Here is a 10659-nt window from a genome sequence, read left to right on the forward strand (position 1 = left end):
AAGGTCCTGCAGGAAATGATGTAGAGGTTGGGAAAGCACGTTTTAAGGTCTAATCTGTATGGAATTACCTCTCTCCTGAGTACAGCTTCAGTCAGTCTCTGTAAATGGAAAATCCACAAAAGGGAATATATATCATGAATGTTGGAAGTAGTTTAAAATCATCTAGTTGAATCCCTTCATTTCACAGATGAAGGAAAAGCAGCCCAGAGAGATTAATAGAGAGGACCAAGGTCACACAACTGAGGGAAATGTCTGTTTCACATTAGTGTTATGGATACTACCTGAATCCTTCAGAATTACTTTGTTTCCTTTAGGCCTGAGGCACATGCTTCTGGTATTTTCATGCACATAAAGAAAGGCATTGCTTTATGATAAATATCCCTAAAACTTACCAAATAAAACCAATTTAATATTTCTACATTGATATAAAACTTTAGATCAATTTAACTTAAATTTAGTAGGTAACAGCCTAACTTATTGTTTGAGTTTCTAAATACAGTTTTTAAATAGGCTACCTAAATGGTTTTTTTTTTCTTAAATATACTAGTTATTAGATGTTCTGTGATTTTTTTTTTTGGAAATATAATTGTTGTGTTAGTTTCTGGTGTACATCAAAGTGTACATCAGTTATGCATGTATATAATTTTTCATATTCTTTTCCATTATGGTTTATTAAAAGATACTGAATATATTTCCCTATGCTATATAGTAGGACCTTGTTGTTTATCTATTTTATTTACGTAATAATTTATATCTGCTAATCCCAAACTCCTAATTTATCCTCTGACTTCCCTTTGGTAAACATAAGTTTGTTTTCTATGTCTGTGTCTGTTTCTGTTTTGTACATAAGTTCATTTGTATCATATTTTAAATTCCACATATAAGTGATATTATATGATATTTGTTTTTCTCTGTCTCATTTACTTCACTTAGCTTGATAATCTCTAAGTCTATCCATGTTGCTGCAAGTGGTATTATTTCATTATTTCTTATGAGTAGTATTTCTGTTGTATGTATACATTACATCTCCTTTATCCAGTTACCTGTCCATGGACATTTAGTTTGCTTCTGTGTCTTGACTGTTATTAATAGTGCTGCTATGAACATTAGGGTGCATGTATCTTTTCAAATTAAGGTTTCCTCTGGATATATGCCCAGGAGTGGGATTGCTGTACCATATGTTAAGTCAATTTTTAATTTTTTGAAGAATCTCCATACTGTTTTCCATAATGGCTGCACCAAACTGCATTCCCACCAGCAGGGCAAGAGAGTTCCCGTTTCTACACACTCTTTCCAGCATTTATCGTTTGTGGACTTTTAAATGATGGCCATTCTGGCTAATGTGAGGTGACCCTCGTGGTAGTTTTGATTTGCATTTCTCTAAAGGTTAGTGATGTTGAGCGTCTTTTCATGTGCCTGTTGGACATCTTCTTTGGAGAAATGTCTATTTAGCTCTTCTGCCCATTTTTTGATTAGGTCTGCCCATTTTTGATTTGTTTGTTTGTTTGTTTTATATATTGAGTTGTATGAGCTATTTGTATATTTTGCAAATTAACCCTTTGTTGGTCCCATCATTTGCAAATACTTTCTCCTAGTCCATAGCTTGTCTTTTTGTTTTGTTTATAATTTCCTTTGTTCTGCAAAAGCTTTTAAATTTGATTAGGTTCCACTTGTCTACTTTTACATCTATTTGTATTGCCTTTGGAGACTGACCTTAGAAAGCATTGCTAGGATTTATGTCAGAGAATGTTTTGCTTATATTCTTTCTAGGAGTTTTATGGTGTCATGTCTTATACTTAAGTCTTTAAGCCATTTTGAGTTCCCTCCGGATATATGCCCAAGAATGGGATTGCTGGATCATACAATCATATGATCATATGATCATAATCATTGCTGGATTATTTTTCTGTATGGTGTGAGGGAGTGTTCTTTTATTGATTTACATATGGCTGTACCAAAATGTGTTTTCAAAGCATTGTTACTTGGCACAAGATTAACTAGAAATCTCTGGAAATAAATGTTGATATTACCCACTCCATATCTTTCTACATCAGTATCCCAATAAATATCTCATTCAGAAAGTAGTGAGAGACTATGATTTGAGGGAAAATTACCCTGATTCTCTGAATCCTGCAGGAACACTGTTATCAGGAAAATTACATAGACAGGGCATCTGTTCCCTAAGAAGAAAATACGTTCAAATAGAAGTGGATATATTGTATGAAGCAGAAAGAATCAAACACTATAGAAGGGTAACTACTACAGAGGACAGAGAGAAATAGAAAAAATATTTTTTTCAGAATTATGTTCTGAATAGAAAATTATATTTAGCTTTATAAAAATGCCCACTTATATCTCTTTGTTTGGAGAAAAATAAGATGGAAATCAACACAAGTCCCTGAAGAATTTAGTTTTCTTTCTCCCTAGTATTTCCACTCCTTGCTGTTATATCAGTATTATTAGATAATTATTTGCAAGTCTCGATAGACACCCAAAGCCTTGGGGGTCATATTAAGTACAGATATTAAACATGTACAAACAAATTTTTAAACATTTGGTATTAACCAACAGTGTAGCTCCATGAAACTAAGATATCTATCTATAAGCTATAACTGAATAAATCTTACTAATTAAAACTCTTAATTAGCAAAACAACCTCAGTTCTTTTAATTTAGCACAACAAATATTTTTACTAGCTAATCAAGCACTGTTGCTTAAACAGGAGCAACAGTATTGAGTGAAATATTCCCCCTTTGTATTCAGTGCTAGGTACTTTGTTTCAGTTTGAATGTCAATCAGTTGGTAATTTAAATATGTATTTTTAAAGAGTAACAAAGCTCTCAAGGTGAAACTGTCTACAGAAATATTGATAAGCCACAAATTACAGTTGCAGTATATTAATTACAACATATCTTTTGCAAAGAACTTAAAAGATAATTATGTTTGTTAAATTAGAAATGTCTTTTTTTCCGTGAGTTACACACAACAAATAAACATTTAATTCAGTAAAATAAGTTGAGCAATCAATGTACATAAGGCATTATGGCAAATTAAAATGTGGCCCCTGCCCTCAAGGGGCTCACATTCTAGATGGGAAGACAAATTATTATTCATCTTAGATTCCAGTAGCTAGATAATTAGAGACTTATATGAGATAATGTATTGAAAGTAAATAGCAAAAAATTACTTTATCAAGAACAAAAAAGGAAAAAATGTGTGAATAATAATATGTTGCACCAAAGCTTCACATTATTTATGTGCTGTGTAAAATATCTGTAGCATTCATACATGCGAGCTGTATGAACTAGGAATGATTATAAAGCTATAACAAGTTCTTAAAGAGATAATTGTCTTACCAGTCACACAGTTCACACTTAGCTTTAAAGCAATTTTTGCGTCTCATTCAATCAACCCTGTTTGAAAACAGCCACTTAACTTCCATCTCAGCTAGTATTAAATACTCATTTGTTAATGACCTTGATATTGTATCCTTGGTATACTTAGAGAATATGTGTGTGCTGTAAGCACCTAAACTAATATAATAAACCAGGTCACCTACAACAATAGACGCTTGATTGGAGTTTGTAACCAAAGTAACACAAATCATGTTTGCAAATGTCAATAACGAGACAATTGGGAGAAAGAATACATCATCTGTCAGTGTGTGTTTGTATGTTTGTGTACACAAATTTCTAACCTAAAAAATAACTGCCAAGTTCTGTGTCAAAGGATTCCTTTTAAATAAATAGAGTACAGATGTTTCTAACTTTACCACTTGCCCCCAGGGGCTGCACAACCATGCCAAGCCCAGTAGAAAATCATCTCTCACATCCTCTTATAACCACTTGATTCCCTGGATGGAGCATATTTTGGCTTCCATATTCTAAAACAAAGCAAAACAACAGCACCTAAGAAAAAGAAATGCATGGGCAGAAGTGCATAGCTAGCATTCATCCAAGCAGTGAGGAAGGAGAAGCTCTTTCAAGTTTCTCTCATTCTCATTCTTTACCTGAATAGGGATAGTTAGCCTGAGTTATCTAAAAGTCACACTCTTGTCTTCAGGTTAATAATTGCTCCCCTTTATCACACCCTCTCTGAGCAGGAGGACACTTATTTCTGTTGATATTTCAGTAATTCAGAGATATGTTTCTCACTACTTCTTCATTTGCCTTATAGATAATCTTTATTCTCATCATCTTCATTTTTGAGTATGCTACAAAACTTGCCCAGATGTCCTATTAGACTACTAATTGTATCAGTCTTCCATTTCATGTACATGTGTATACCTATGTTTATATGTAAGAACATTTTGTCTCAAAATTGAAGTACACTCAGTCAATTATATTGTGATTTAATTTTGTCCAAATGACTTGGGTATAACTGCACTGAAATTTATATTAATAAGTGTTCCTGACCATCACCCACAAATTAGGTTGTGTCACTTTAGCTGGATTTATTAGAGGAAACTGAGCTGTCTAGTTCTCTTGCCATAAGTTATTTGGGGTACAAACTCTTAGTTTCAATGTAATCCAACATTTATTGAACACCTACTCTAACTGTGACACTGTGCAAGAAATTAAGGGCTGACATAATTTTTAAATGGTCAAGTGTCACTTGCTATTTATACAAAATGAGAACTCTGTCTTTAGCCTACTTTCTCAGAATAATTTTCATAATGGAACTTTGCTTTTCGTTCACTGTTGGTGAAGTACATGTAGTGGAATAGAAGTTGCTGTGTAGTAAAGATTTTGATTTTGTATAAGAATAGAGTCATGGTAACAGAAAACTAGCAATAGGAAAATTTATAACATCTTCTTAGGATAAGTCTTTAAAAACTTTGTTCTTCCAACTATCACTACCAGAGCAAATGTAATTACCAGATTCAAAAATATATTAGTTTTAAAATTCTTCAAAAATAGACAAAAAATATGTTCGGCCAGATAGGTGCAGTGCAATTTTATGTATTCCTGTTATGTGGCAAGAATTGAGATTCTACCTCTTTGCCAATGGTTGCAACTATATTTCATCTACGTCTCTAATCTCTATGTCTATGTACTATCAGTTTTTCTATACATACAAGTATCTGTGTACATTTATATTGAAAACATTGAGATTTTTCAGAATGCTATCATTTATATGAATGTAGATTTAAGAACAAATTATTTCTTCTGGCATGACATTTACTCAGGGGTATAAACAGATTTAATTTAGACATTTCTTGAATGAAAAAATGTAATAGATTTCAGGTAACTAAAAAAGGTTGAAAGCACTTCCCTGAAGTGCATGAGAATTTCTCATTTCTTAGGCATATCACCTAACTACTACATGCCAGGTAATCTCTACCCTCTATGATAGCAGATATCAATAGAGACATAAATTGGCCCTTGTGTACTCTATGAACAGTGGGGCATGTCTTTCAAGACATAGATTTTGGAGTCAGACTTGAATTCAAATTAGAAACTGGCCATAGCAGTGAAACTGTAGCTAAATTTCTTCACTTCTTTTTGAAACACTGTACTTATGGCAACATCTGAAGAGAGTTATAGGAAAAATCTCTATTTAGAAAGTAATTTTACTCTTAGAGCATTAAAAATTCATCCAGGATTCTGAAGATATTGCAAAAGAGGTCTTCACTAATACCCCCAGTTCTCACTAGAGCCATGCAGGGTTCCTCATGGATAAGCACTCTGAAGTTTCTTCTCTCTGAATTCCCTCCTCAGTCCATCAGTTGTGCCCTAGGTCTCTCTTCCACCAAGTGTAAGCACTGTCCTGGAGAGATGTCCAGCCTTGAACTGCCCTGCAGGAGGGTATTTTAAATACTTCCAATTTCTTCAATGTTGAGCACCTACAAGGGTTACTATTCTGTTGCTGCTGTGGACCAAGTCTCATAGCTAACTATGAAGTTTACTTTGCTACTGATGCATTTGTCTCTTGATTTTATCAACAGAAAGCCTTTCTTCCAGGAGTAGGGGCATGGGGAAAAAAAAACAAAACAACAAACAAACAGGTTTGGGAAAACAAAATCCTGTATTGTTATACTTCAATGATCTGTAAAATAGATGCAGTAACAGTATTTTACTGTTACTGTGAGTGGTATTGCCAGAACTGTTTAAAGGGGGTCTATATACAGGTGGCACAGTGGAACTACTAGATAAACTATAGTTATCTTTAATCACTATCATTGTCCCCAAATAAGACTCTAGACAGTTATTGAGTTTGTTTTTCAGCCTTCTCATTCATTTACAATGCCAATATTATATTCTGAAAAATTTTCATGATCACATTAGCATACAACATGCTGTATCTGTAGATAACCATACTACATGCAATACATAATACATACACAGATAAAACCACGTATGCACATATATTCATCAGTTATGTTCCTAAATACCAGCTTAAGAAATAAGTCTTTTAGCCATAGTAACTTGTGGGTATTTATTTCCAGCCAAGGACAGGACACACATAATCTATTTGAATTCCTTATCCTGTCCCTCCTCCCTCACCCCATCTTCCTTCTTTCTCACACCCTCAGTCTTCCTGTCCGAAATAGTGGAGTATACACCAAGTCAAAGTAGTACACTGCAGAGGCAGCAAGATATAATAGGAAAATTAGAGTGGAATAAAAATGGCTCCAGAATAGTTCACTATTAAGTCTAAACCTAAGAACAGACATCTTAGACAGGTACAAATATAAGGGAATTTTCACGTAGGGATGTCTCCCAGCCTGTTACCATGGGGAAGAAACCCACAATAGAAAAGGTAGTGGTTTCTTTCCTTGTTATCATTACATTTGTATGCATTACTAGTCCATGCCCATAGCGCATTAAACTGACTAGCTCTGTTTACTGACATAATAGTTGTGGGCCTAGACACATGTTGAGACACATTAAATCACTTATGAAGAGGAATTATTACTTTTAAGCTGTCACAAGTATTTACAAAGGAAAATCTTCATGAAGTTTTTTTCCGTTACTTGAGCATTATGACAAATTTCACATTTGTTAAATAATATTTGTATTGTCTTAAAGCTTTTGGAACATTTAAATCTACTAATAGCTTTTATGTTCTTTTTTCATAAATTAAAAAAGGAAGACAGAGAAAAAATAACAAGTTTTAAGAAAACCACATGCTATTTTAAGTTGTCAGAAGCTTTAACCAAGAAAAGGCAGGTGTTTACATTTGTCTTTCATTTCTTAGGAAAATAAATGCATACAGGCTTAAGTGTAGTCATCTCTATAGGTATCTTTATCCTTTCTTGGAATAAGCTACTAGTATTGCCAGATTTCAATAGTTTATCATTTACAGTAAAGCATAAAGCAGATGAAAAGAGAATTCTTCTGTTAGTATAAAGTTTCCTTAGTGAACTGGTCAACAATGTGAAAGGATTCTGTTTACTAGTCTGCCCTGCCTGTAATGTTCTGTCTGCAAGATCATAATCCAAGAAATAAATAAAATAATTGAGGAATCTGTTTGCAGCCCAGAAATTCATAAAATCAGGATGAAATTTTCATCCCTCTTCTATTAGTGGCCAGTAGCTTCATAATGAGGTTTGGTAAAAGCATATTACCAAAGGGAAAAGAAAATATAGTAACGTCCTGATGTAGATAAGTACTCAAATAGCATCGGTTTCTTATTAGCAGGCTGCTTCTCTACCGCATCCAGGATGGCCAAGTCATAAGGTGTAGAGCAGATTACTTGACGTGGTGTCAAGCGCTTACAGGACTCTGGATGACTAAGCTTCTTTATTTAACTGCCATGCTGCTAACCCCACACAGGAAAGGGCCTGAAAAGGTTCATGTAAACACTGTCTGCTTCCTTCAAACCACACCAGAATACCACATCTGGTGGGTCACTTCACCCTGCAGTCAAAACTCAGAGGACATTTGCTTTGTGAATGTCAGGATAATTTTATGAGAGCCAGACACCAGGCAGCTGATGTGAGGCACAGAGAAAAAGGCAGATTGTTGCCTGTGAACTGTTTGGGTTATTAAAAAAGGGTATGAGTGTGAGGCCAGGACCCACTATAGTAGTCATTGAAGCTTCCGGACAAATTACATCCATGCTACGCCTAACATCAAATGGCAAGGAAACTCTGCAGTAATGAGATTTCAGAACACAGTGACTCCACATGAGTGAAAGTCGTGGATTAGACAATTCAGTCCCATCTGGCCAGTTTTGTGATAAGAATAAAGACTACCAGGACACAATATGAGATGCATAACAACAACAACAAAACCCTGCCTTTTTTTGTAGGTTAGAATTTTATTGTTTGTATATTTTATTTACTGCTTCAGGGTGTGGATACTCAGGTTGCCTCCTTCCCTGCTGTCCCCAGCCACAAATAATGCTGCAGTGAGCTTCCTTGAACATTCCCACTAATTAACTTTTATAGGCTACGTACAGACACACACACACACACACACACACACACACACACACACACACACACACACTCTCACAGGTCATGAAATATGAGTATACTGAAATTGCATAAGTAGTGCCAGATTGCTTTGCTGCACACCTGTTACAGATATTCTACAATGAAAACACATTACCTTTGTAATTAGGTAAAATAAATACTGTTAAACACAGAGAAACTTTTCCCTTCTCCTGCCAACCCCTTCCCTTATCCATCTGTAGAAGCGCAACAAAGGAGTCTCTAATCCTTGGCTTTTACGTATTTTCCATGTCCAAATAGTCTCCAAATTTTATAGAATCTGCAGTATAGACAGGATTGATAGTAACTTTTACCATTTTCTGAATCCTCCGCACGAATCCTTTAGTATTCTTACTCATTTTTTAGCCTTAATTCCTTCTTCCTTAATTTTATCCTCAATAGTCTCTTGAAAGCTGGATGCGTGCTCTGCTTTCACCTCAACAGCACTGCACAGCTGTCTCCCTTGACCTGAAATGTGCCTCGTATAATGATATCCCAAACATCCTTAAAGACTTAAGGAAAATGTTGTGTCTTCCATAAAACCGTACCAGTTTAAAAAATCTTTTTTATAATACTTTTTACATTTTATTGCAGTTACCTATTAATATCCATTTCCAACAAGTCACAAATTCGTCAAAGAAGGAATTATATTTTATTTGTATTTGTATCCCCAGTACCTGCAAATGTTCACTGTTCCACAAATATTTGTTGAATGGGTTTTTATTATTATTCCCCTAGGCTATCTCCTCTTTTCAAATCATACTTAATTATCTGACAAAATAATCCTACATTAAGATGTTAATATAAAATTATACCTCCTTTAATAAGCTAAAAAATAAGCAAAACTGCACAACATATTTGTTAAGCATTTTTATGTTTCTGTGATGGAAAATATTAAAGAAAAAGAAGGGAGTGATAAGCAGGAACTTCTGGATGTATGATACTTCTGGGTGAGAAGCCAAAGATAGGATGTAGGGAAAGGTGCATACGTAACTGTATATTTTTAGAAATATTTGAGTTCTTGGAATGCATGATGCATTAGAGGTGTTAATTATATTGCTAATAAATGTGTAAACAAATAAAATCAGAAAGCCATGTATGGATCAAAACGTTAGTAAGCTGTGAATAACAAAACATGATTAATGAAATTATGTGACCTGGATTCCTGTGGGTGTGTCTGTTTGAAATGGATATTTCTTCTTAATAAGATCTTGACTTTTATAATTTTAAAACAGGGTAATTCTAGAGAAACCATCTCTTAATTAAAAAGTAAATATGTAGTATTACCAGTGTTATGTGACACTAAGGTATCTTTCAGTGGTGAAGTTTATAATTTCATGGACAGATAACTTGTATATTTTACAGCCAAGAATTCTTTCAACATGTCTCAACTCGTGTCATCCAGGCTGCTACCTGTTCTAGACACATGATACATGAGCTGCTTGAGAAGTTATGGAAAACACAGACTATGATTGTTGGAATCCCTAAAGCAAATACTCAAAACTCAAAAAAAAGCCCTTGTTTCTCAACATTGACAAGAAGTCAAATTATTTTGCTCCACAGGTAGTAGAAGGGTCTGAGACGCACATAAAAGACCAAAAAAAAACTAGGATCCTTCTTTTGTACGCCATGAAATAATCTCAGCAGAAAGAGTAATCCTTGCCATTTCCTATTCTCTCCACTTGAGCATCTCCACTTTTGTTGATGCAGTTTGCTGAGCCTAGTATGCCTATTTAGATTCAATTTTCAATTGCCTCCCAATGCTTAATGAGTATATGGAGTGCCTTTTCTTTGACGCCTGTTTCCTTATTTCTCAGTTGGAATCAAGTCCCTTTCCATCTACAGTCTGAAAGTCCACTTAACTCTATTTTTATTTTAACAGACATTATAGCTAGTTTTTGCATATCTGTTCCCCTTTCATTGAAAGTACATGTTAAGGCTTAGAAAAAACTTTTTTTGAATGAATTACTGAATGTTTAATCAGTTGTGCACACATGTGGTACAGCATGCAGAACTCAAATCAGGGGAAGATAGCAAGGGCTCTAGAGTAGCCTGGAGTCAGGGATGGTGTGGTGGTAAGTTTCTTGGACTCTTGATATGGCTCCTCATGGCTCTGTCTCCTGGCCAGTCATCATTATCTATTAAAGAGTCAAAAGAGATGAGAAAACATCTAATCATGGGAGGCAGCAAGGTATAGGACGAAGTTCAGTGTCTAACTG

Source organism: Camelus bactrianus, chromosome 3 (genome assembly GCF_048773025.1).
Source record: "Camelus bactrianus isolate YW-2024 breed Bactrian camel chromosome 3, ASM4877302v1, whole genome shotgun sequence".
NCBI classification, from domain to species: Eukaryota; Metazoa; Chordata; class Mammalia; order Artiodactyla; family Camelidae; genus Camelus; species Camelus bactrianus.